Raw genomic sequence first — 24,200 nt, 5'->3', positions numbered from 1 at the left:
GCTATCTGTCAACATTGTGTATTTTGACGGAGCACTGGAGCAATCCATCTACTGGGGTCATATGGTTCATTTTCTCACAGCTAAGATAATGTTTAAATATCCAAAAACATGGCATGTTGTTTTTGTTTTGTTTTTAACAATCTAGTTTAAGTACTGTTGCACCTGTTCAGTGTCATTTCCTGTGGAGCGGGGAGACCCAGTAGCCATGTTGTTGAAAATGCCATGGACAATAAACGACAGGTTTCCAGAGCGAAGCTGGCTTTGTCTTCCTCAGGCTTCCTCTAGGCTGTGATCTCACAGCGGAGGCTGCTTGTAATTCCCCCGGCTTCCCCTGACGTCTGTGGTTCAATATGAATGAGCTGCATCGATTAGACCTTAGTGTGGTGTTTGCGCAAAGGGGATGAGTTGTGTGTGTGTGTTTGTGTGTGTGTGTGTGTGTGTGTGTGTGTGTGTGTGTGTGTGTGTGTGTGTGTGTGTGTGTGTGTGTGTGTGTGTGTGTGTGTGTGTGTGTGTGTGTGTGTGTGTGTGTGTGTGTGTGTGTGTGTGTGTGTGTGTGTGTGTGTGTGTGTGTGTGTGTGTGTGTGTGTGTGTGTGTAGGGCTGCTGGCTCTCTCTCCTGTGTCTCCTCAGCACTTACCAGACAGTTGTTTTCACAGAGGGCGACGTTATGGGTGACGTCATTTGGCTGAACCTTAAACTGAAGCTTTGTTATTAGCAGCTTGTTCTTGTGTGTTAACGGACAGTTCATTTTCTCATGATCTGAAGAGAGAAACATTCTATTGGCTGTAATGGTGATATAGGAAACTATCATATCTCTTTTTATGTCCCCTGCTTTTGGTTTGGTTTGGATACATTGCGCAAACTTACAGGAGCACACAATATTCTTACATTCCTTTCACAACCCTCAAACCTGGAAAAGACACAATTCTGTGTAAAGGACAATTAATTTGCCTACATATGCTTTTGACACTTGTTTAATGTATATCATAGAGTTTATGGTCTTACTTGGCAGTGGATGCCTCCATTCATTCCTAAATCCTCTGATAATTATAACCAGGAATGGTATAAATGCTATGGGTAGTACAGTACATCAGTATGAATTTGCCCTATGGTATGAATTTTGACTGTGCCATGCTGACCAGTAGAGCCCTCATGAGTCTGGAAGGACTCCAGCCAGTGCATAAAATGCAACACTGCAACCCATGAATTTCGGTTTACGGCATTCATTTTTAAGGATTATGTTATTGTATAGTATTAAAAAGAACTACTCTGTACTATGTGAAATACAGTATGTCCTACGGTAATACAGTTAAGACTACAATAATAGCTGCCATGCAGTTGCAATAGCAGTGTTTTGCCCCTTAAGAAGCTTGTATATTGACATTTTAAGAAAAACAAAATACAGCGATATATACTGTTAACAACTGTGCTTCAAATTATACTGTGATATAAATTGTAGGCCATACCATCCAGCCCTAATTACAACATCCTTACACAAGGTCTGGTCACACAAAAGCTCGTCACTCGTACCTATGGCGGTTGCTGAGAATGGAGTGCTTTTGAAGTCAACGTGCATCCTATCGTGTCATTAAGTCGGTGTTTTGCACCGCGCAGTCAGCAGAGAAATGGACTGGGAGGAGCAGAGGTATTGGTGAGGGGGTGGGTGGTTTGGAGGTGGTGCTGATAGTTCCCTGAAGTGGGAAAACAGCTGATTATGGACCTTAAAGATTGGCATAGCATCAGTAATTATCAATAGTGAATGGTCTTACATAAGAGTGAAGTGGTAATGAAAAACTGACCGAGCATGAGGCACTTCTTCAGCAAGCTCCATTAGCCTGCAGCTCTGTTATCTTATGATGGAGATGCAATCAACAAACCGCAGATGCACTCTGGTAAAGGTATCTTTACTGTCTGCTGTCTGCAGCCGTAATATCTTTCCGCCCTGTGCTGCGTGGGTGTTTTCCTGTGAACAATTTTGATAAAAGTGGTGTTTTTAACTTAGCCCTAGAGATTTTGCATTCTTTTTTACATTTTGTTGCTTGTCCTCATGTAAGCATGCAGGTTTGTGCTGTAGAGGGAATTTCACAGACACAGAGTTATAGTTGTAATTCTCCAAAAGTTGATATTTACACAATGATTTCATCATAACCAACAGAAAAGACATTTTCAACTGATCAACTAGCTAGTTTTCATCATTTTTTAAAGATTATGTGGGTAACATTTTACATGTATTAATCTTTTTTATTGAAAATGGATGAATAGTTTGTAATGTAACTCAGAAAATTAGACCATCCCTGATTTTCTCAGTTGCCTGTGACAGCCTATGGACTGACTTCTGTTCAGTCAGAATTTCCAGGAAAATCCAAAGGATGTGATGTTTTGCACACTTCATGGAGTCTGCTAGCACTGCTCAACAAACTATTGTCACACATGCATTGTTTCCATTATAAATTTGCTGTGGCATCCCCGGAGATTGGTTGGTGGCTATCCTGCGTAACCGCAGCAAATACTTTAGTTTGCCCATCGAGCAGGGAGTAGAGAGCTGCTCAGGATAAAGACTGCTGTCAACGCCTTCTTTAGGACAGTTTTTTCTACTTTCTTGACGGTCTGGCATCAAGCCTTATCGGATTTTCAAAAGAGGTCATCTGCTCCAGGCACGGCCAGCACACCCATGTAGTACAGTTCAAACAATTCTGGTAGATGTCGCTGCTGTTTACGACCTGTAGCTACATACTAGCGGCAGAGAAAGCTGTAATATTTATGGCTTACGTCCCTCATTACTCCCTAATTTGAGAGTACACTACTGCTACAACATGTCTGGTTGTGTTGTGTTTGGTTTATAAAGCATCTTCTGTGATTTCTGACAGTAGAAATTGCTGCTATATTCTCCCACAGTCCACTGTTTATTTAGCTACATGTTAATAGCAGTAATAAGGAACAGTGGGGAGGAGATCAGGAAGTGCCTGACCAATCAGAGCAGACTGGGCTTTTAAAGAGTGGGGCTCAAAATAGACAGAAGCCGCGACAGAGCATCTCAGACAGATGGTGCAGCAGCCATGAGCAGTATGAGAAAAATAAAGTGTTTTTTGAACATTAAAGTAAAAAACCATGCCGCATGAAACTGCCATGACATCATCTTTAACACAACACTTACTAAATCCTTTCTTCAGCCACCAAACAAAGGAACATCTGCACTTTGTCAATTGTACGGTGTAGTGTACGTAGTGTATGGCGTACTTTTGTGAGCTGACATTTTTTAAAATCTGGGTCAATTAAATATAAAATTGCAGCCGCCATTGACAGTAACATGGCTGTTAAAAAATTGCAGGTTTGTGCATGACCTGTGTTGAGCTAGTGATGACTCTCTCGCGGGACTGAAGTGTTTTACCTCCACATTCTAGCTCGCTTGGAACCTTGACTGAGGTAGTACAAAAAAGTAACAGATACTATTCACAACTTGTGCTAATGGGACAAAACAAAAATAAGACAAGTCGAGTCCAGCTGTACGATTCAGTGGAAAAGCAGTACTATTTTCCTCCAAACCCAAGTGATACTATATAACTTCAGCTGAACAACAGCCACTGTGGTCCAAGGTGACTTTTATCTAATAATGGTTAACTTTGTAGAGAAGACTTCTAATGGCTAGAACAAAGAGAATCATTACTACATGAGTGAAATGACTCAGTATTGGTGTTAATACAGCATTATCATCAGCAAAACCTGTGAGTGTAATGAATCGACCAAATGTGCTTTTTATTGCTAATGAATTCAACTTTCCAGGAAAAAGTTACATAGTATTGCTTTATGAAAAACAGGAATTGCTGTGGTTGTGGGATATTTTTCTACCTGATAAGTCTGTCCTCATCTATATTTTCCTCCTCCTCTGCCTCAGTGGTAAACTTGTGAGGTAAATAGGCAGGCTCTCCAGTGTAGCAAAAAATAAAACGAACACATCTGTCAAAGACTGGTCGAAGCGAGCAATTTTTCTGCATTGAGCATTTGATATATGTTACTTGCTTGAATAGATGTGCTGTTTAAAGTAGAGACGATTTACTGATTTACTGCCGGATGAAGTCATCAGATGTTAGATGTTTATGCAAAGAGTTAGGCAATCATTCTCTTAGTCAAAAGACAATTTCTGTCTTTATATCTGTTGCTTTTCTTCCTGTCCTCCGGTACCCACCAGCATGTTGAAAGTGTGACCCATTACCCATCTGTCTCTGGGAGTGTCTCATTGTCACTGCTGAGATGGCAAGGGGAAAGACCTATTAGGGATGTGAACAGTTTCTCCTTGGTTAACTCCTGCCCTATTAACTATTCATCACCGAAAGAAGGCCTACGGTCAAGCCTACGGGTTTACTTAGGCTGCGCACAGTTTGATGGTCAAGTGAATCATCAGGCCAAAGCACATGCGAGTGCTGATCATAAATATGCATTACGCAGATTGGAAAAATAACAGTCACTTCGGACTGTGGATATCATATATTGTGGGTGACCATCATGTTCTTCTAAACAAAAATAGAACTAAAAATATTCCCTGGTGTCAGCTTAATGTGTCATGTACTCTTGCCTACACAACCACCAAAGCTAGATTTATCTTTTATTCATATTTATTAATATTCAGAAAACATAAACAGCATACAGAAAGGGCTGAGAATCAATCGCTATTCCTGAAATGAGACGACAGTGCTAACCACTGAGCTGCCATGCTGCACCGGATTTAATGACTCTTTGAATCCTTAAATAACTGATACTGTGTTTCTGCTTTTCATGTGCCACATAATGGTAATTTTTCCCCCTGATTCACCTTTATTACTTCCTTAGTGTAACCTCACAACTCGCAGAAACTCAAAGGCTGAAATCTCTGCATGATGGGACAAGATGTTACATAAGACATGCTGGTGTAAATTTGTTGTTTTGTTGTATATTTTCATATGTGAGCATTGTATTTGTGTGTGTTAGTGTGCGTGCGTGTGTTTGTTCATGTATTGATGTGGGAGGCCCCTGTGCGGAGGGCCAACCTCATGTTTACATCACTTGTAATGCAATTAGAGCCTTGTGGCGCCCACACTACAGACCTCCACTGATCCTCTAATTCAATTACCCCCCTTATTAACGCTCAGATGCTGCTGGCTGACCCAGGACCGCACGCTGCTTTTGCTACACAACATTCACTCAGCAGCTCTTCCTGCTTCTCCAGTGGACTGACTTGTTATCAATCATTGTCTCATGCATAGGGGTCAACCAGGTTTCTCCTTGATACCACTGTGGTTGACTATAGTAGCACCCTCAAATTCTGCTAAAGAGGGAATAGCTTAAATGCCTGACACTGTGCAGCATGTGTGAGAATCTAGGAGGAGATTATGTGGTTTTTCCTCTTTGCGGTGTGTTACAGCCACCGTGAAAAGATTGACTCGTATAACAAATGACCATAGACATATAAAGAAATACACCATACCAGGAATGACGATGAAACAATGATAAACAATTTTAATCATAAAGCCACCCCCAAACCAAGGTAAAGAGGAGAACTGGCGAACGAAACAAAAGGTGGAAGAAGTCTGGACCAGCCGCGCAGTTCATAAGATCCAGAACTTCCTCCCCCTAAACTAAAGATCCCCAACACAACTAACTGAAAAAGGAAAACACAGAAAAACCCAGGCTGCCAGCATCCTTTAACTAAAGATAACTACGGGACGGATCTCTAAGCTCTCCGGCCAGGCTGTCACTAGATCTGCGGGAACAGAGCGCACGCACACCAGACTGCTGCTTTTAATCGCAGGGACTCCACCCCTTCATCAAGACACCTGAGAGTCGTTTCAGGAAGAGAGATATGAGAAGAGAACAAAAAGGGTGGACCATGTAACACTTTGTTACTGTCACCATCATCCTTTCTTTACATGTATTAAAACTAACAGCTGGGTCAGACTACTTGCGTGAGCATTGGGTGGATCGCCAAACCTGTTGTTTTATTTTCGGCAGCCATGTTGACGGGTTTTAGCAGCCACACAGTACGGCTCAGGCATGACTCAAGCACACAGCTCAGGCATGACCTGGACATCATAACAGCTCTTTCTTTCACTATATGTTTATATATGTAACATATGTTACAGACACTAAAAAAAATATTAATATCAATATTTAACTCGACACATTTTATTTTCCATTTCAAATTAAAAACTCTAGCGTTTCTATGGACAGACTCTTTACCATTTATGTCATTTACAAATCTAAATGACATGTATAATAACATTTTATGAAATATGATATTATTAATGGGCATTATCATATGCAAACTTAATGTAGAAACAAAGGCATGGCTGCAGCAGCAATGCTGTATGTGTAGACACCACAAGCGTGCTAGCAGTTTCAGCGAGGTAGCCATCACTCACTGCCCATGCAGGATGTTTGGCTTGGGTGTAACTTTATTTCTATCTGGACCTGGTCCCATTGCATATATAGCCTTTTAATAAAATAAATTAAAAAAAATGTAATGTAATACGACCAAGTGACTCATAATGGCATCATTTTTGATCATAGACACATTCTACACTCCAGGCCTCCTCCTCTTTAACCCACCTACACAATCAATCCAAAGTTTTAAAGAAACCATATGCAATTCTTGTATTTACCCCCTGTTGTGTTTTCACTATGCATTTCAAATCTGATTTATGTTTTATTATTTGAAAAGTGTATGTACGTAAATGTTTAAATACTGTTGTATTGTAGATTTTTGGCTGCTAAACGTAGATATACATATGAGTATACATGCCAGTGAAAATCAATTTAACACCAAAATGAAGCAATCTTTTTCTTTTTAGATCTGAATATAGATATATGAATATAGATATTCTTTTGACATGAACATATATCAATAATAGCATTGCATTCTACCCCTTATTCAGTACCCAATTCAACTTGAAATGATATAAAGCTAGTAAAATGTGGTGCCAATGGTGAATGTGTATTTTTAACTTTAGAAATGGCTTAACATAATTTAAAATTGTGATACATGAATTGGAACGTAGCAATCTTATAACTGTTTCAACACTAATCACTGTTATCCTATTTTCTGACTGAGAAACAAGCCTTGAAAACTATAAGACTGTGTTGCTACTGGAACAAGGACCTTTGCCTCTCTGCTGTAACAGGTCTGCAAGGACTTGGAGTAATATATGGCATTATTTAACACACCAGCATGGTGCCAGCATGCACACAGGGACAAGGGCAAACACATACACAAACATACATACACAGCACTGTATGTACTCAGTTGTTGGGCCTTTACCTTACCAGATAACAGTACACTTATGATGCTGAGATACCGTTTATCCAAGCCTTATCAGAGATAGCAGAGAAAGGGAGTGAGAGAGAGAGAGAGAGTCCTTTTCAATCTCCTAAAGGGTCAGGTGTTTCTAAGCCTGCTGACACCACCCCCTTCATCTATAGTCTGGCCTGTCATGATGGCCAAAGGCTTTAGCATCACACTGCTCTCTTTGTATTCATTTATCAGTGGTGTGCTACTATATAGGAAGGAAATGTAAAATATGTGGGTTTGAGATACCATGCCAGTACAGTTAAGGTAAATAACACCTATAAAATGTACAGTATGCAGTCCTGATAGTATCTGATTATGTTGAGCTAAAAGGGACTACATTAAAAATAGCAGTAGAAACATTGCTTCATATCACAGATTAAAATGCTGGGTGTTGCAGTTAAGCCGGTTAATGGGTTTATCACAGGTCTGCAGAATGCCCTGTCTTTTGACCTGCTTGAGTGCATGCATGATACAATGAGTCTAAATCATCTCATGCACATATTGAGGATTTTTAAAGCTAAATCTCTGCCAAGTTTCTCAATCTCTAGCCACTGCATTGAGCTTATTAACATTTCAATCTGCTACAGGCTCTCTTTCTCGCCTCACAGGATGAATGTGCCCTTTTAATAATGTAACTGGTTTTAACAAGATCGTAAAATGTTCATCTAACTTTCATAAGCCCTGTTAGCAAAGTGACACATTCATGTGATGGCAGGAATCACTTTGGCAGTCCCTCAGTTCTAGAAATGAGAACACAGTGGCTTTTTTTTCTTTCACTGCAGCTCCATGGAGGCCGAGGATTTGTGCCTAAGTTTACAGCTGCCTGTAGGGAAGACTGAGCTTGTTGCTGTGTCACCCCTTTGCTTCTGAAATAGAGTTCAGTCATGATGGGGGAGATTTAGATTGGCCTTCTGGTAACTGATAGTGCTCCACAGAACACTCCCCTTCTCATCTGCCTCATCTATAATGTACATGAATTACACAGGGCTAAACCTTGAAAACAGCCTTTTCAGACGCAGCTAGAGCATCTGCCTTTTGATGGCATTTATAATCCATTTATGTCTGATGACTGAGCTCACTGTTTTACGCTCTTTAATACAGTGTTTCAGTGACATTAGTTGAACTGGGGCAGGGTCAGGGTGCCGTGAATGCAAAAGCTGCTGGCTGATTTAGTTGAGAGTGTGTAGGCTTTACCCTCTCAGGCCCTGTTGGAGTAATGTGACCTTCATAGGCAGATTAAAATATGTAGCAGGCATGCATTGATTTTTGGACTGGCCACTGGTATTTATGGACTCAGCCAGTGCATAAATATTGATACCCACTCTCCTAAAGAAAGATCTGACTTTGTGCATCTATGCGTGGTTGTGCACATGTACCGGTTGAGATAAATAATAATAAAAAAGTATTAACCCATAATACCTGATGAAAAATAATAATTGGTTGCTCATGTGTTTGGTTAACCTTAATCTACTTGTGACCCAACAGAAGCTTAATAAGGTCATCCCCATTATGTGGCAGGCTGGCAGCTAATTGCAATGCTGCCATTGAAGTCCCCAAGGTGCACTGTCAAGTAAAAGAGCAGTTTAAAGGGACAGTTTATGCCTAAACCTATACCCAGAGGTGGGTTAGTTCTCAGCATTAAGCATTTTGGCTGACATCCCCCCTACTAAACATAAGCATGTTAGCATTTCCAGTATAGTATGTTAGCATGTTGATGTTAGCGTTGCAAATTTAGCCTAACTTTGGAGCAGTATTAAGCCCCCTTCCCGACACACTAGCATGTTGCTACAGCCTCCGAAGGACAAAATGTCAGCAGAGCTGTCTGGTGGAGTTAAGGGGTTAAGGGAGCCTTATAGAAAACCTCCATGCTGGTGTAACATTGTTTCCAACATTCAAACTATATTATTATGTTTACCCTTCAGCTGAATTTAGAGAGTATGGTGGTAACTCCTTACTGGACAGTGCACTCAGTTGTATTTTTTTGTGTTCAGTGTTCTTAATACTCTATGTTTTTGCATAATTATGCACATTTTGAAATGTTTTTTGTAATCGTAAATCATCTGGAGGTGGGTGCTCAGTCTAGTGCCCATTAATAAGATTGGTACCTGGGTGGTATTAAAGGCCATGGATGGCTGTCAGCATTTCTAATACAGACAGAGAAGCTCACTAATAAGCCGGCCACTCACAGAGTCAGTAAAATTGTGTTGAGCTGTGTCTGGAGTGTTGTTATTGTATCTCTCTATAACCATCTCTATTCCTCCAACTGCTCTTTTGTCTCAGTTGGGAATGCTTGTTCATCATAGCCTTTTGTTCAGTGGCTAGGCTTTTTTTCTGTGAGCTTGTTGTTGACGGTTAAGTTCAGACTCCTGCCTTTTGATACATTTGAGATGCTGTCCTCTCTGCGGTTTTATTCTTAGTAGGTGCTTCTGGATAAGTGTGAGCAGCAAGTAGTCCTGACAGGCTGACTTGGGATGACTCACATTGCTGACATGGCTTTTGGACTGAGTTCACCAGAAAAAAAAAGTTGTTTTCTGGATCATTTGCTTAGATTGCATCACTCTCCCTCTCCTTTTCACTCTCTTTCTCTGTTTTTTTTTCTCTGTCAGTTGATGTCTTAGATAGCACACAGATTTCTAGTGAAACGAAAGTCAGCTCTGGAACGTCCTGTAAATAGTCCGATTATAGCAAAACCAAAGGGAATAAACATCCACTACATTTTGTATATTTTGTATGTATGAATTCAAAAAAGATGACAAGGAACCAATACCCTACTCCCAGAGCTGCAACTCCTACAAACTTAAAGTGTAGTCTGACAGAGGTCTCAAGAGCAGAATAAGGCACCAAGCCACTTACCAGGGATTGAATATTTAACTTGCATTCCCTTAGTAAAGTCATAAATATCTGTTTACATTGTTGAAAGAAGCATATATTTTAACACTGCTGAATAAAATGACCATACGTTACCACATGTAGTTGTTAATGCCTTGAGTTCTTCTTAATTTACTCTGTCAAACATGCAACTTCTCATTTAGTCTGTGATGGTGTATTATTGGGAGACTGGAGCTATTGCAGCATGCAGTAATTTAATCAGCAGGCTTGGATTGCAACATGGACTAGAGCTGAACTTCAGGATCAGGTTGCAGGCTCATGCTGCAGGTATAGACTTCTGTGGAGAGAGGTCTCTCTACGTCGCCGTCTCAGCTACTGTCCGGACAGACTTGTGGAAACCACAGGAGACAGAAACCTGACATTTGTTACCTGCTGCTTTTTTGGATATGAGGGAACTAGTCTTTAAGGCTTGCACCGTCTCTGTGTGGGAGAAGGTAAGGCTGGCCCAGTGAGAGTGCTTTGGAAAAAGTAACCTTTCAAATTCACAAGGTTTGGGGAAGGTTAAGGCAAGTGGATTGAATTCTTTCTGTTTGATGTTTTCACAATGGGACAAGTAGCCAGTCTCTGTCAGTGTCAGACACTCTTCTGACCTGTTTTTTTTTTGGGAGCAATTTCTCTATCATAAAAGCAACTGCTGAAATCCCACTGCTGTTACAGGTAAAAAAGACTTCCTTCTGTATAAAAATAAGGATTCCTTGTAGAATTTTGTGCTTTTTATTGATGACAAGTCATTTATCCAATTCCTCTTCAAATTTGGTTTCAGCAATGAATTAATTATGTTGACTGTGGACAATGTTGACTATAACAAGTCATTAAGTCGCATTCAGTCTTGATTTTTATATATTTTTATTTTTGTGGTGCTATATGATAAAGGCCTTGTATTTTGCGATAGCTTTATGCAAATGAGCTGTGCTTCAACTAATGATTTTCAATTTCGATTCATCTGATTTTTATTTATATTTTTGTGTTAAATCAATACTTTAAAGATGTAAGTTTCTAAATTTATCATGGGGAATAGTTTACATTTACTCCGTGTCATACCTTGTGTACTACCGTGGTGTGTGCAGGCCTGTCTTCATTTCAGTAACAAGGCCACGTTGGAAAGTCGCTTTTCATTATTCAAACATTAAGCTCTGTCTCAGCTCAACAGTGTAAGATACTCTGATCATTCCGTAGGCAGGCAACATTGGAGCTGCTGTGCTGACCTGTTGTTGCATAACGCCAAGATAGTATGTACATTTACCTGCTGGGAGTCCTTTACCTACTGTTGTTTGATATTTGTTGTGGATTTGAACCCTATTAAAAAAGGCAGGGAGTTTGGTATTTCCTTGCTGCATTGCTGCCATAAGCACTGCCTTCGACTTAAAGAATGCCTCTCCCCTCTTTCTGTCTCTGCACTGATGATGACTCACACTCCAACACACCCTGCAGAAATCTCCTCTCATGCACCCAAGACAGAGAAACAGAGAGAGAGAGAGAGAGAGAGAGAGAGAGAGAGGAGAGAGGGGAAGTGTTCTTGTATTTGGCTCTAACGCTTATAATACCTGTTCATGTGTCCTCCTGATCTACCTGCTGTGTTTACAGAAATACCTGTACTCATCAGTATTCCCTCTGTTATCCTGCATGATGGAAATGCATCTGGGGTTTTGCACTGCTAAACCCTTAGTGTGCTGCGTTTATTCTTCAGATGCACTGATACCTCTAAAAAGGAGAAATCAATCATTATTATTATCATTTTTTAGCAGAGGGAGTTGATTGTTAGATCAAAGCATTAGCAAACATTACATCCATAAAGAGATAGGTGCAAAGGTACCATTTATAGATTGTCCTCTTGATCCTCTCATCGTAGTCTGCCCTCCAGTGAACGAGCTAACATTGTGTGACATTTGCAGTGATGCTGAAGTCCAGCCTGCACGTGCTGCAGTGCCGTAGGTCCGCTGGCCTCGAGCTTCCGCTTCTCTGGAAATAGAAAAAGAGCAAATAGACCGAGCGTGATTAACAGCCATATATGTGCAGCAGAAAACACAACAGGCCTGTCTGCCGCCATTTCCTAACACACGGCCCCACAGGCTGAGAATTGCATAACAGGTCTGCAAAATTGCTCATGCTGATTCTTAATTGCATAGGTTTGTTTATTGTACGATGGCGGCTGCGTGGCCTTGTACGACGCACACGTGTCAGGTGGGATCACAGTCTCAGTGAGATGTGAGCTGATTCAGAGTGGTTTGCCCTGCAACGGGACATTCTCTCTCTATTTACCATGCCCCCTAGATCAGCTCTCAGGACTGTCTTTGGAAGAAATGGTTTATCTCTCCCCTCTCGTGCCAGTCTGGATTTGACTGTTTTTTTTTTCTATTAAGAATGTGCTATTTTTAGTGCAATGTGTCAAAACACGGCTGTCTCATCCTGTGTATGTATGGGCTCACTGATATAACTTCCCTTCCCCAGAAGGCTTGAGTGGTCTCTTCAGCTATGTGCTGAAGCTCTGTTTGCTGTGCTTCAAACTGCATGCAGAACCATTACGCAACCCTGTGCATCAGCCGTGGGGCCACCGGGCCAGAATGGCAGCCAGCTACCAATCACTCTCCCTCTCATCTTCCCTTTCTTTTCCATTGTCATCTCTTTCTCTGTGTGTCTGTTTTACTTGAACCGCCATCTTTGTTCCTTTAATAGTTATTCGTTTTTAGGGTAAAGAAGAATGCACGGTGCACTGATTTAGTTTGTGTACCAAAGTCAGTTTTTGGGAGTCTGTAAAAGCTGTGGATTGCCGCTGGCATGCAGTGTGGTTCTCTCTCGGTGTACTGGAGTGTGAAGGCAGGTCAGTGAGGGTCAGCTGAAGAAGAGAGGATGATCTGTCCTTTGTTGTCAGTGGGCTTTCTGTGGGCTCTGCCTCATCTTAATGCAAAGTAGAGGGTTGTATTTTCAGAAGTATCGGACCTCTGAATAACATCTGCAATGCTCACAGCACTCTGGACAGGTTTTAACAGAGCTTTAAAGTGCCTTGAATTCCTAATATGCCATCCTCTGATAATGATCAAGTGTAACATGCAGATTATTATCATTAACATACTGGAGCTTGGAACTCACTGTTAGAATGGATGATTGTATTGTTTGTGAGTGAATCAGTTTATTCTCAGTAGCTCTCCAAGTTTGTTCTCTATGCACATACAATTATACAATTGCAAACACAGGGTTGGATAGGGTTGGGTACCGTTAACATTTGAACCGATACCGGTACCAGCACCCAACTTTACCTTTTTTCGGTACTTAATTCCCTCCGCTATAACAAAAATGTAATTTCAGGTGTAAAAATAAGTCCAAACTTATTTATCCTATTAACTTAGTGTAATTTCTTAGAATATTTGACACACCACACACAATAAAACGCCTCTCTACTTTTCTTTCCCATCCCAAACCCTACAACCTGCAAACCTGTCAGTCTGATACCAGGGCATGGAGAACGCTTACAGTCTATGGCCTTAAAAGAAGTGCAACAGACCGATTTTCATGCAGGCAATGAAACAAAATAACTAAAAAGTGAGATTTAAAAACACACCTGTTATTACTGCTTATTGCCGTAGGTGCTGCCAAAGAGAACGAAATAAAGATCTTTGAGATGAGAAATTTAAAAATGTTTAGCTAAGCTAACCAGCTGCTGGTTATAGCTTTATATTAAGTGTGCAGCTCCATCGCTGTCATTAAATTACAATATTATAAAATATACCATACATACAGAATAAGCGGTGTAAAGAGACGATACATGATATTGAGTCCACGAAAACGAGATGCAACGAGATTTTAACACTATTTTAAAATTTCAGTATTTTATTTACAGGGGGTTAATTTTAGCAGAGAGCTGTGGTGGTGCGGAAGGTGTCTTTGCATAGCACTTGTGTTAGCTGTGGTGTAGCCTAAGGTACTCATGGTGGTAAAGTATACCCCCCCCTAAACCCCGACCCATTGCGGGGGTGGGGAGTGCTCGCTGCCCAAAAAATCAGCATACAGGCACTGCTCCACAGAGCGCAAGATAAGAATAAGATAAGAACTCAATTTCTACCATAAAGAGACATTGACTGAATAGTTTTTAGCATTGCAACCTCCTCAAAATGAATTGTTTCAATATCAGAATCTGATTGATTCAGTCCAATAACATTTCAAAGTCTAGAAGAGCTGCATGATTAAATTATTCTGCTCCTATTCAAGTTAGCATAGCGTTAAACCGGAAGTTAGTCGGCGTGGAATGGAAGTCTCTTGTGATTGGTTAGGTAAAATAGAATCTCCTCCACCATGAAAATCATTTGTGTGTCCTGTTCTATGTAACTGTGTTGTTTTGCTGTTGTATGTTAACCAGGTCTCCCTTGAGAATGAGACCCTGTGACTCAATCAGATTACCTGTATAAATAAAGGTTTAATTAAAAAAAAGTAGTGTAACTGGTCGACAATTCTGTCTGATTTCAGGGTAGGTTAGCTTAACTTAGCACAAATACTGAAGTGGAAACAGCTAGCCTGGCCCTGACCAAAAGTTTAAAAACACATTACACTTCTACTAGCCTGACATCACCAGATTCTTCACAAATGCTTATAACAGTGCAGAGCAAAATGCTTCTGGACACAGTTGGATAGACCCACTCGCTTGCTTGCTCATTGGGACACAATGGCAGTTGGGTACAGAAAAAAACATTTTCAAATTACAGCTAAATAGTCTGCATTTCTGAATACATTTAATGCAAGAAATAGGCAATACAGAATATCCAGTCATATTTGATCAACGCTGCCTAATTTCACACACACACACACACACACACACACACACACACACACACACACACACACACACACACACACACACACACACACACACACGCACGCACGCACGCACGCACGCACACACACACACACACACACAAACGTGCTTTGAAAAACATGAGAAGATGTGTGATAAAACAATCCACAGCAGTGCAGTCAGTTCCATTTGAGATTGCACAGCAACACTTTTGATGTGGCATCGTTCTCTGTGTGAAGAAATAAGAATCTCAGCACAGTTTTGTTCTGCATCAACTTGTATGTAGATGTAAAACCTTTTGCATAAGAGCTTCTCTTCCGTTTCAGATACAAACTTTTGCTCTGCCAGCACAAATGCCATGGTAACTGCTGAGAGCAGTGCAACATTGGCTTAAGTGTTCTCAGTGGAAAGGTAATCAGTGTGTTCTGGTGTTGCACAAAGGGTAGAATATGGCTTGTTTTGCAGTGTGTATTCACTGCTTGTGTAGTGGACTGCGCTTTAATATAAGCACTCATCAAACACTACGCCTTGAATTTTCTGTCCCTTTATGCTAGCAGCTATGCAAAAGGATACAATATCTGTGCTCAGACTTTAACACATACAAGAGCCATTTTTCCATACTGATGGGCTGGTTTGGCTTGACTCAGTTTGGCTCTTGCTCCAAAAGTGCCAGTGGAAAAGCACCATAGCTGTGTAACTGCATGAGGGAAGTTATTAGTAGTGAGTTCCAGTGAGCATAAAGTGCTTGGCTCAGTCCTTACAGTATGTTGGCTCCGTTCCCTCCAAACCAGCATCACCCAGACCCTGCTGAGTGGAGGCAGCAGAATCTGATGGCGCTACAGTGGTGTCCTTTCTGATAACCACACACAGTGTGTGTGTGTGTCTGTGTGTGTGTGTTCACGTTAGGTCCACTCCTTCTGGCGGTCTTCAGGTACGTCACGTTTTGTCGCAGGAAGCATAAAATTAGGTTGGCCATTCATACAGATTTAAATTGACCTGAGTGTGTTTTTCTTCTGCTGTTTGTTGAATACAGAGAGGAATGATAACTTCTGCAATTAACTTCACTCCTTGTAAAAAATATGTGCAGTGAGATTGGTCTGGGAATACAGAAAAGCCTTTTGCGACTGTTATTTGGGCAGTTAGATGTTAGTCTAGCCTCTCTTTCTCTCTCCAATCCATTTGTTAGTACCCTTCTGAGTCATTTTTTTCCAAAGCAAAAAGCTAAATTGGAATTCTTTTTTGTTCCAACTCAATACTCAAATTGTCCATAGAAATGGAGAGTCCAATGATTGACAGGTTGGAGTGTTGTTTTTCTGCTGTTTATCCTCTCCCCTATGTGCTGGAATCAAAGATCTGACAGCCCCTCTCTGATCCCTGGATGAGGACCAGCAAGCATATTGACAATCAAGCCTTGTGCAGCAGTCGCCATCTACTCCAGGCTGTTGTTTATATGCTAATGCTGGACTCTGTCACTCCTGACTCACTTTCTGTTACGCTGTTAGCCGTGCACAGCAGGCTTCATATTATCTTAACTCCTATTCAGTTTGACAAAAATATCCCCTGCCATCATGATCTTTCGGCTAGAGCACCTGTGAGATGACGATACATGCTAAATTTAGTTTACCAACAAAGGTCTGCTGAGTACAAAATTTACCTCACTGGCCAAAACAAATTTAGTTTCAGATATGCAGTTCTGCTATAAAATCATTCATTTGTTTTCAATTGAGCCTCAGCGGGGGACCTCTTCATTTGTTCCAAGCTGCTATGTCTGTGTGAACACTGTCTGTGAGTGTATGTGAGGATTTGTGTGTAGACTTTCTGATATACTCTCACCTTTTTCATCTTTCAACTAAATTCCAAAAGCATTTTTTTGCTGTAAATTATGAAATAACTTGAAATACTATGACTTGATATTAATATGCTACGGACAATGTTGGTGTCAGTCAAGCAGTGTGGTCCAGACCTACATATCTCAACAAATATGAGATGGATTACCATGGTTTATGATGAAATGCCTGTAAAACTAATAACATTCTTAATGGCATTCCTAGCAAACCTGCACACATGTTTAGTGCTAATTAGCCAATGTTAGCACTCTAAACCAAGATGATGAACATGCTCAACATACTTAATAAATGTCAGTGTTTTATCATTGTCATTGTAAGTATGTGGCTACCGTTAGCATTTAGCACAGCATGTCCTTGATGCGATAATGAAACAAGCAAAAAAGGGGCTGACACACACAGAACTTTGTAGCTCTGGTTGGTTTGTTGAATTTTGTCTTTCTATCTACCTCTCTGTCTGTTCTATTTTCCTCTGCCTTCCCTGCAGATTTCATTGAACATTTGAATTGAATTTCTCTGTATCCATTGCTGCTTGTTCTAGTGCCAAATCATACTTGACCACTTGTATGATTTGGCACTTGGACGCTATAGGCAGCTAGTCCTCGCTCAGGTAATGACCAGTAATTGAGTGTCCTGTAAATTGGCAGTGATGGTTAGGGACAGCCCCCCAGATGGGAGGCAAAGGCTTCTGTTTCTGCTGCAATTGTGCCAGACTCCTGTGGGGTGAGAGCCTCACTCTTTATCTCCTCCTGGGCACCACCTGTCTCCCATTACTGGACACAGGATCTCTTCACCCACACCCTAATCTGAAAACTCCTCACATCAGAGTCTGTCTGGTTTTTGCAGAGGCCAAAAGCCAAGTCTGACACCTCATAATAATCAATTCACAGACAGGCAGCCTTTCCAACTCACACGTTTGCAAGCAGATGATCCTCTACGCCAGACCACACATGACCTTCCTCTCCATTTTCTTCTTTCTCTGGCATTAAAGACCCATTAATGGACACTTCTATGGGGCCAGGCTGACAGCAGCTCTTGGCAAGCATGGAAGATTGGGCTAAGGGAGGGATGTGTAAGCCTGGTGCTGAGGTTAAGGTTAGAAAAAACAAGGATCTAGTCTCCGCCTGAATTAAATGGACAAAATCCAGTGTCAAAACATGCCAGCTCTTGACTGTTTACAGCAGTATTGCACAACCATTATTATTTATTTTTTATTTATTTTATTTTAACATTAAGTTTGTTCCCCTTTGACAAAGGATATAAAAGTTGTACTCATTATATTGGTTTCGCAATTTGGAGAGCAAACTAATTGGCCGCCAGCTGTTGGAATGTAATTAATGAATGAAAAAGCAACGAAAAGCTGTACCATGCATCCAGTACAGCTCCTCCCCACAGGATGGAGAAGCATATGTCTGTGGTTCTGGCTGAGGATCAAAGCGGGAGACAGGCCACCTCAGCTGGTGATAGGCCCCTTCACCTATATCAGTCTGAGCTCTCACTGTGTGGGGCAGGAAGATGACTAAATTAGCAGCAGCCAGTGTAGAATTAGGGTTTTGCGAAGTGTTTTTCATTACATTCTTTTAAATGTAGCTTTAAACTGAGGTAAAGTAGGGGGGTATACCACCCTTGCTGGTGAGCCTGTGCTGGTTAGTACTGACTGTGTATCAAAGTCTGCTGCGCTAATGCCATGAATCATAAAATCACAACAGCATCAACAGAGAGGTGTTATTGCTGTCTGATACAGTAGAGAACAGGTGGTAATCCAGTGGGTGAAAGAGGTAGTCCCTGTGCTCCTGACTCCTCAATCATTTTAGACATTACAGTTGTAGATGAAATCATTGGTCATAATTCTCACAGCTAAAACAGTCCTGTTCGTGCCAAAGGCTGCACCAGTTTGGCTCTAAAGGATCACTGAATATACCTCATAATTATCCATCTTAGTCTACCTTGACATTTCATAGGTCAGTGATTTTGCATTACCACAGGCATCGGGATAACACTGGATCAGAACAAATAGGACAGCATGTAATATTTTGTGTTATAATCAGCTTATCTGGTTGGGACCCAAGTGTGCAGACAAACAGGCAGCCTGGTTCGATGTGAATTAATTTGATCATGGCAGGTTTGTGAGATTCTCGTTCTCTGTTGGCTTCTGACCGAGAGAGGCGCAGATGTGAGAGCATAACTCCCCGTAGACAAGGAGTGAGTGAGTCTGGCAAATTAAATGGCATGAAAGGGAAAGATGGCTGCTCCTTTTAACTTACTTTTTTTCGTCTTTAACCAGGACATGTTTCAGATATGTCTGGTTGAGTTTGTAATCTGTCTGTCTGCATCAGAGCTGTTTAGTTATTTATACTGTAAGCCGTATATCTGATACTGCATATCAGAAATTTTACTTTCATTACCTGCAGAGCACAATTATTGCAGACATGACACATGTGGCCAGATCAGCTCTGTGGCTTTTGAGTCTGACTTTATCAAATGTTTTAACTGCTTCATTTTGTCACTTCAGTTTTTGTGTGTCACCAGCCATTAACCTTTCCTATAATGATTGGAATATGTATAACCCAATAATATTGTAGAGCAATGCACTCAAGAAAGCTTTGAATGTTGGACCAATATCATTTATTCACATATACATTCACTAGTAGATAGTGATTGTTACATCTGGCAATATTGTATAACACACATTAAGAATATTTGCAGAAACTAAGAGCTTGTGTATTTCTTAGACATTTTAAAGCTGCAATCCGTAGGATTTTCATCAATGTAATTGTCTTTTAAGTTGCTATGTATCAAAGAGTGAGTTAAAACAGTGTTTGATTAATCATATGACCCATTAATGAAGGATCTTGTTCTTTGTGCCAAGTATTCCAATATGGTTGTGTGTGGCGACCTATAATAAAATGTGCTGCCATGTTAATGACGCTGATGGCAGCAGCTGGTTTGCCAGGTTTAGCTTGTCGTTCCCGGTTATACTGCATTTACTTGTAATCGGAAATAGGGAACTTCCGACTTCTGAGTCAGGCTTGTAGTAAGTAGCAGAAGTGTAATAGGAACGTGTGTGTGTGTGTGTGTGTGTGTGTGTGTGTGTGTGTGTGTGTGTGTGTGTGGATGTAAGTGGGTAACATATAGGGGACGGACTCGAAGTAGAAAGAAAGTTTGCAAAAGAGCAAAAAAAAAGTCAACACACATAGCGACCATGAACGTGCAAAGATGGGGGGCTCTGAAATAACAAGCAATTACATCTTATCGCCAAATAGGCCGCTAGAACAAGGTGTCTCTAATCTTATGAATTAAGACTGTAACTGACTGCCAATCAAGTTATTTATTTGCGTCACTTACAATGCCAGGAAGGACAGATATTTGAGCCTATCGGAGCCTTGATGCCCAAGATACAATTTAGGGACATTTTTTTCATCCGCATCACCTAATTACATTGTGTTAATGCCAAGTTGTGCCTGTATGTGGCCAACAGGCTGCTGAAAAGATTACACATAGTTCTCTACTGTTGCTAATGTGTTAGCTGTGTGCCACAAGTACCTTGATTTCCTGTGTGTACAGTTGCCTTGTATTAGTGAGTAATGTGGGTCTTGATTTATGGTTCATTTGTTCTCCTGTGTTTGCTCCCCTGCTCACTTTCCAATGTTGACACTGCCTCCTAAGGGTTGAACACTCTGTCTGGGCAGCTCAGAGAACAGTCCATCACCTCAGTGGCTCATTTACCTGCATGGCTACTGGCCACTGTAATGAGGCTGAGCCAGCCGTGAAACTCCGGTCTCAGTGTTGTGTATATACACATCCGGATAACTCAACTCCTCCAACCACATGATTCTACACATCTCTTGTAATGGCTTTAGACATTGTTTAGTTATTCATTCAAGCTGTCATCTGATAGTTAAATATTACAGGAACAGTTTTGACCTTCAGTTGATGTTGATATGGACGCACCAACACTGAAAATCAGATGTGAACGCAAGCTGAGTCTAGTTCTGTAGTAATCCATGGGTGCTGCCTAAAATCTGTTTGTGGAATATTATTCTGGCCACCATGACATTCATTTATGTAAAATGCTCGTTGGGTTGTTTATATTTTGAAATGTCAGTCCCAACAGGATCTCACAGCGCTTATTGTGAATCTGGCCAAAAGTGATTGATTTTACAGGGACAGTTGAGAAAAATTGGGATGCTATTTGCTGCTTTTTTGTCAGAAAGAAATTGCAAGGGAAAGCATAGTGTGTTTTTAGTTGCATTTGTTTGGGAGTGGGAGTGTCTGAGAAAGCACTCTGGGAGGAGCATTGGTTTAATTTATTATTTTAGTAATATATAATAGTATAACAGTTATATATTAAAAAAAATGGCTGTGATGAAAAAAGCGGTCATTCTTCCATTTCGTGTGCATTAATCTTTAGGGGATTAAAAAAAAAACCCACAAACTCTTGCAAATACTCTTTGGGATTGGTTGAATTTGCAATAATTCCTCCCTTTAATCAAGAACTCCTAGAGAACCTGAAATATGGACGCTCGGATGTTTTCTTCCTGGTTTTAGAGCATAGCTTTAGAGATCTCTGCACAATTATCAAGCACTGTGTTCTACAATCTCTAATGAAAAGGAATAACAAAGGATTAACAACCCATGACCCCATCTTAGTGGTGCAGGGAGTGAATCCCAGAAACTTACAGTCCATATAGATAAAATCCCTTCCTTCCCACACACACATCACCTAGCACTGTGTACTGTGCAGTTGATGTGTTGGTGAGATGAGTTTTCTCTTGACAACAGTCACAATAAAAGCTGCAGAGGTGTTACGTGTTTACGAGAACTCTTTTGTTACAAGGCATTTACTGAGCCGCCAAGAGAGATGAAGGTTATCATGTGAACGGAATGGCAGTCTGCAGAAGCTTGGCCAGCGAATCCACATGAGTAAGCCTCTGTCTGAGTGGGCAACAGCAGTGGGCTCCCGGCATTTGCTTGGTTGCAGCAGTAATCATCAGATGTTCTCTGTGGACCTTAAGTCAGCGGAATGGTTTCAGCTGCCAAAACACGAAAATAAAACCTGTTCATTTCTCTGATCATATAGTAGTTTCTCTATATAACAGTGCATTATTGAATCCAGCATTGTCATAGGGAAATGAATAGACATCACAGTGCTGCACAGTACCCTCCTTTATCTCTGTAGGAGTCTGTTGTGGCTGCATGAGTCATTGTTTAGTTTCCATTAAGGTAAAAGTCTCATCTGACATCTTTGTGTTCATGCAGTGGGATTATCAGATTTACAGTCCTCTCTCTGGAGCCTCTCTCACACACTGAGCCTGCTCTTTCAAATTAGCCTCCTATTCCAACAACCATATATTTTCTTCCAGATCCTGGTTTATCCTTCTTGTTCGTCTCCTGTCTCTCTCCTTTCATCATTCCTTTGATTACAGAGGCCTGTGATAGAAACAGAATAGTCTCTCTTTCTGTTTCCCTGCCTGTTGTTTTCCCTTTTTCTCATTAATTATCATTCATTCCCTTCTCCCCTGCCGTGCAAACAGTATTCCCCCTTCTTCTCTCCTTCTCCGCCCTTTTTTGCTCTTCAGTAGTAGTATGTTAGACCCATAAGACATCAGCAGGCAGGTAGTGTAGCGTTCGCTGGCTCAGGGAGGTCAGACCCCGGTGATAGTGGCAGATTCATTTCTAATTCTGCAGCACGCCAATGCCTGTGGATCCTGTTGGGGAGATAGAGTGTGAGAGAAAAAAGATGGAGAGGAAGTGGAATCCAGACTAGGCTACTCCTTTTGCCAGTGCTGCATGATGTTTAATATGCCTGATAGAGGTTGCCTGGCTGAGGTCCTGTACCCAGGACAAAATGCTGCAGAGCTGAGGAGCTTAGACGGTAAATCCTTCCTCTATCCCATTTTTCATTTTTCCCATTCTCCCTTCTTTTTCATTTGCATTCATATCTAGGCCTAGCTGCTTTTCCGTATCTCTCCCATGATATGCATTCATTATCACCCTTTTTAACCTCACCTCATCCTTTCTTCTCTGCTCCTTATGTCATTTATTTTAGTGTCTGTGTGTGTGTGTGTGTGTGTGTGTGTGTGTGTGTGTGTGTGTGTGTGTGTGTGTGTGCGTGTGTGCGCATGCGTGTGGAATGCACTTGTTGACCTCTGGGCGTTACACTTGTTTTTCCTGTAAATGTGTGATTCAGCAGTCAGTCTGCATGTTGCTATGCATACACATGCACGCATACACTAAACCATAGACATAGATACACACTTGCAGGCAGCAGGCGAGTACAGTATTAGTGGAGTGCAAGCATCTGTGTCTGCGCACAGACTTAAGCTGTAGCGGTTATGTAACTTACTCTGCCATTTCAAATGATTTGAAATCACAAGTGGTTGCTGTGCTGCACTAGATGACTGTGTGTCTGGGCCATCACTTTGTGCAGTATAGTCATATACTACATGATGCTAAGTGGAACTGGTGCTTGGGTGTTGAGTAATAGAAGGGAATCCTCCCTTAAAGACCCTCACAACACTCACATTGGTAGTCTTTCCTCCAGCTTCCTTAATGGCTTTTCCTTTCGATGCAGCTTGGCTGGAGAAAAGAAACAAACACATAATAACGAGAAAAAAGTGTCTCAGGACAATACGTTTATCTTTGGGAGCACTACTGACATTTTGAGTAGCAACAAATTAGCTGTAAATCTACAGTATGAGCCACAGTTAGAGCTGATGTACTGTTTGTTTCTGAGCATAACTACTCCCAGTAAAATGTAAAGTGCTTTTCTTCTCTTTGGGGGGGCCATCAGTTTTATTATAATGTTGCTCAGCTGAGTTGTAGTGCACTATGTGACTTCATATTTCTGAAAGAATTAGCATTCCTACATAGGAATTTAACCGAGTGAAATTGGTTGTTGAATATTATTATAGAGTATCAACGAATATGCCATTGTAACATTATGCTCTTCTGTAACTGACCCTGCTTTGCTGCTCTCGTCTTTATTATTATTATTATTATTATTATTATTATTATTTTACTATTGTGTGTATTGTTTTTAAATTATTAAATGAATTTAAACATTTTGCATGTAGAAGAGAGGCTGTCTTAGAGGAAGTCTTACTCTTTTCTGTCTATATATGATATCTCCATCTGATAGCTGCTGTTCGCATATAGTCGACCTCTGGTGGAAAACGTAAGCAGTTTTTTTGCTTAGCCATAGGCAGGATTATTACCCATCATTACACATCATGCATATTCAACACAACAAGGGATGAAAGAGAGAGAGAGAGAGAGTAATGAGGTTACCGCTGCTCGTCAGAGATAATACACAGCTTTCCCAACTACAAAAGATCAGAAGACCGAACGCTGAGAATATGACGGGG

The 24,200-nt window shown here is 41.0% G+C and overlaps 1 protein-coding gene across 1 annotated transcript in view; it reads left to right on the top strand.

Moving 5' to 3' along the window:
- rimbp2b (RIMS binding protein 2b) overlaps positions 1–24,200 on the top strand; it is a gene marked incomplete at both ends in the record, with an annotated part of 83,366 nt that overhangs the window by 14,242 nt on the left and 44,924 nt on the right. The window lies entirely within an intron of this gene.

The sequence above is a fragment of the Echiichthys vipera genome, assembly GCF_963691815.1.
Source record: "Echiichthys vipera genome assembly, chromosome: 4".
Taxonomy (NCBI): Eukaryota; Metazoa; Chordata; class Actinopteri; order Perciformes; family Trachinidae; genus Echiichthys; species Echiichthys vipera.
The sequence above is the reverse complement of the archived record's forward strand: the minus strand, read 5'-3'. Positions and strand labels throughout refer to the sequence as shown.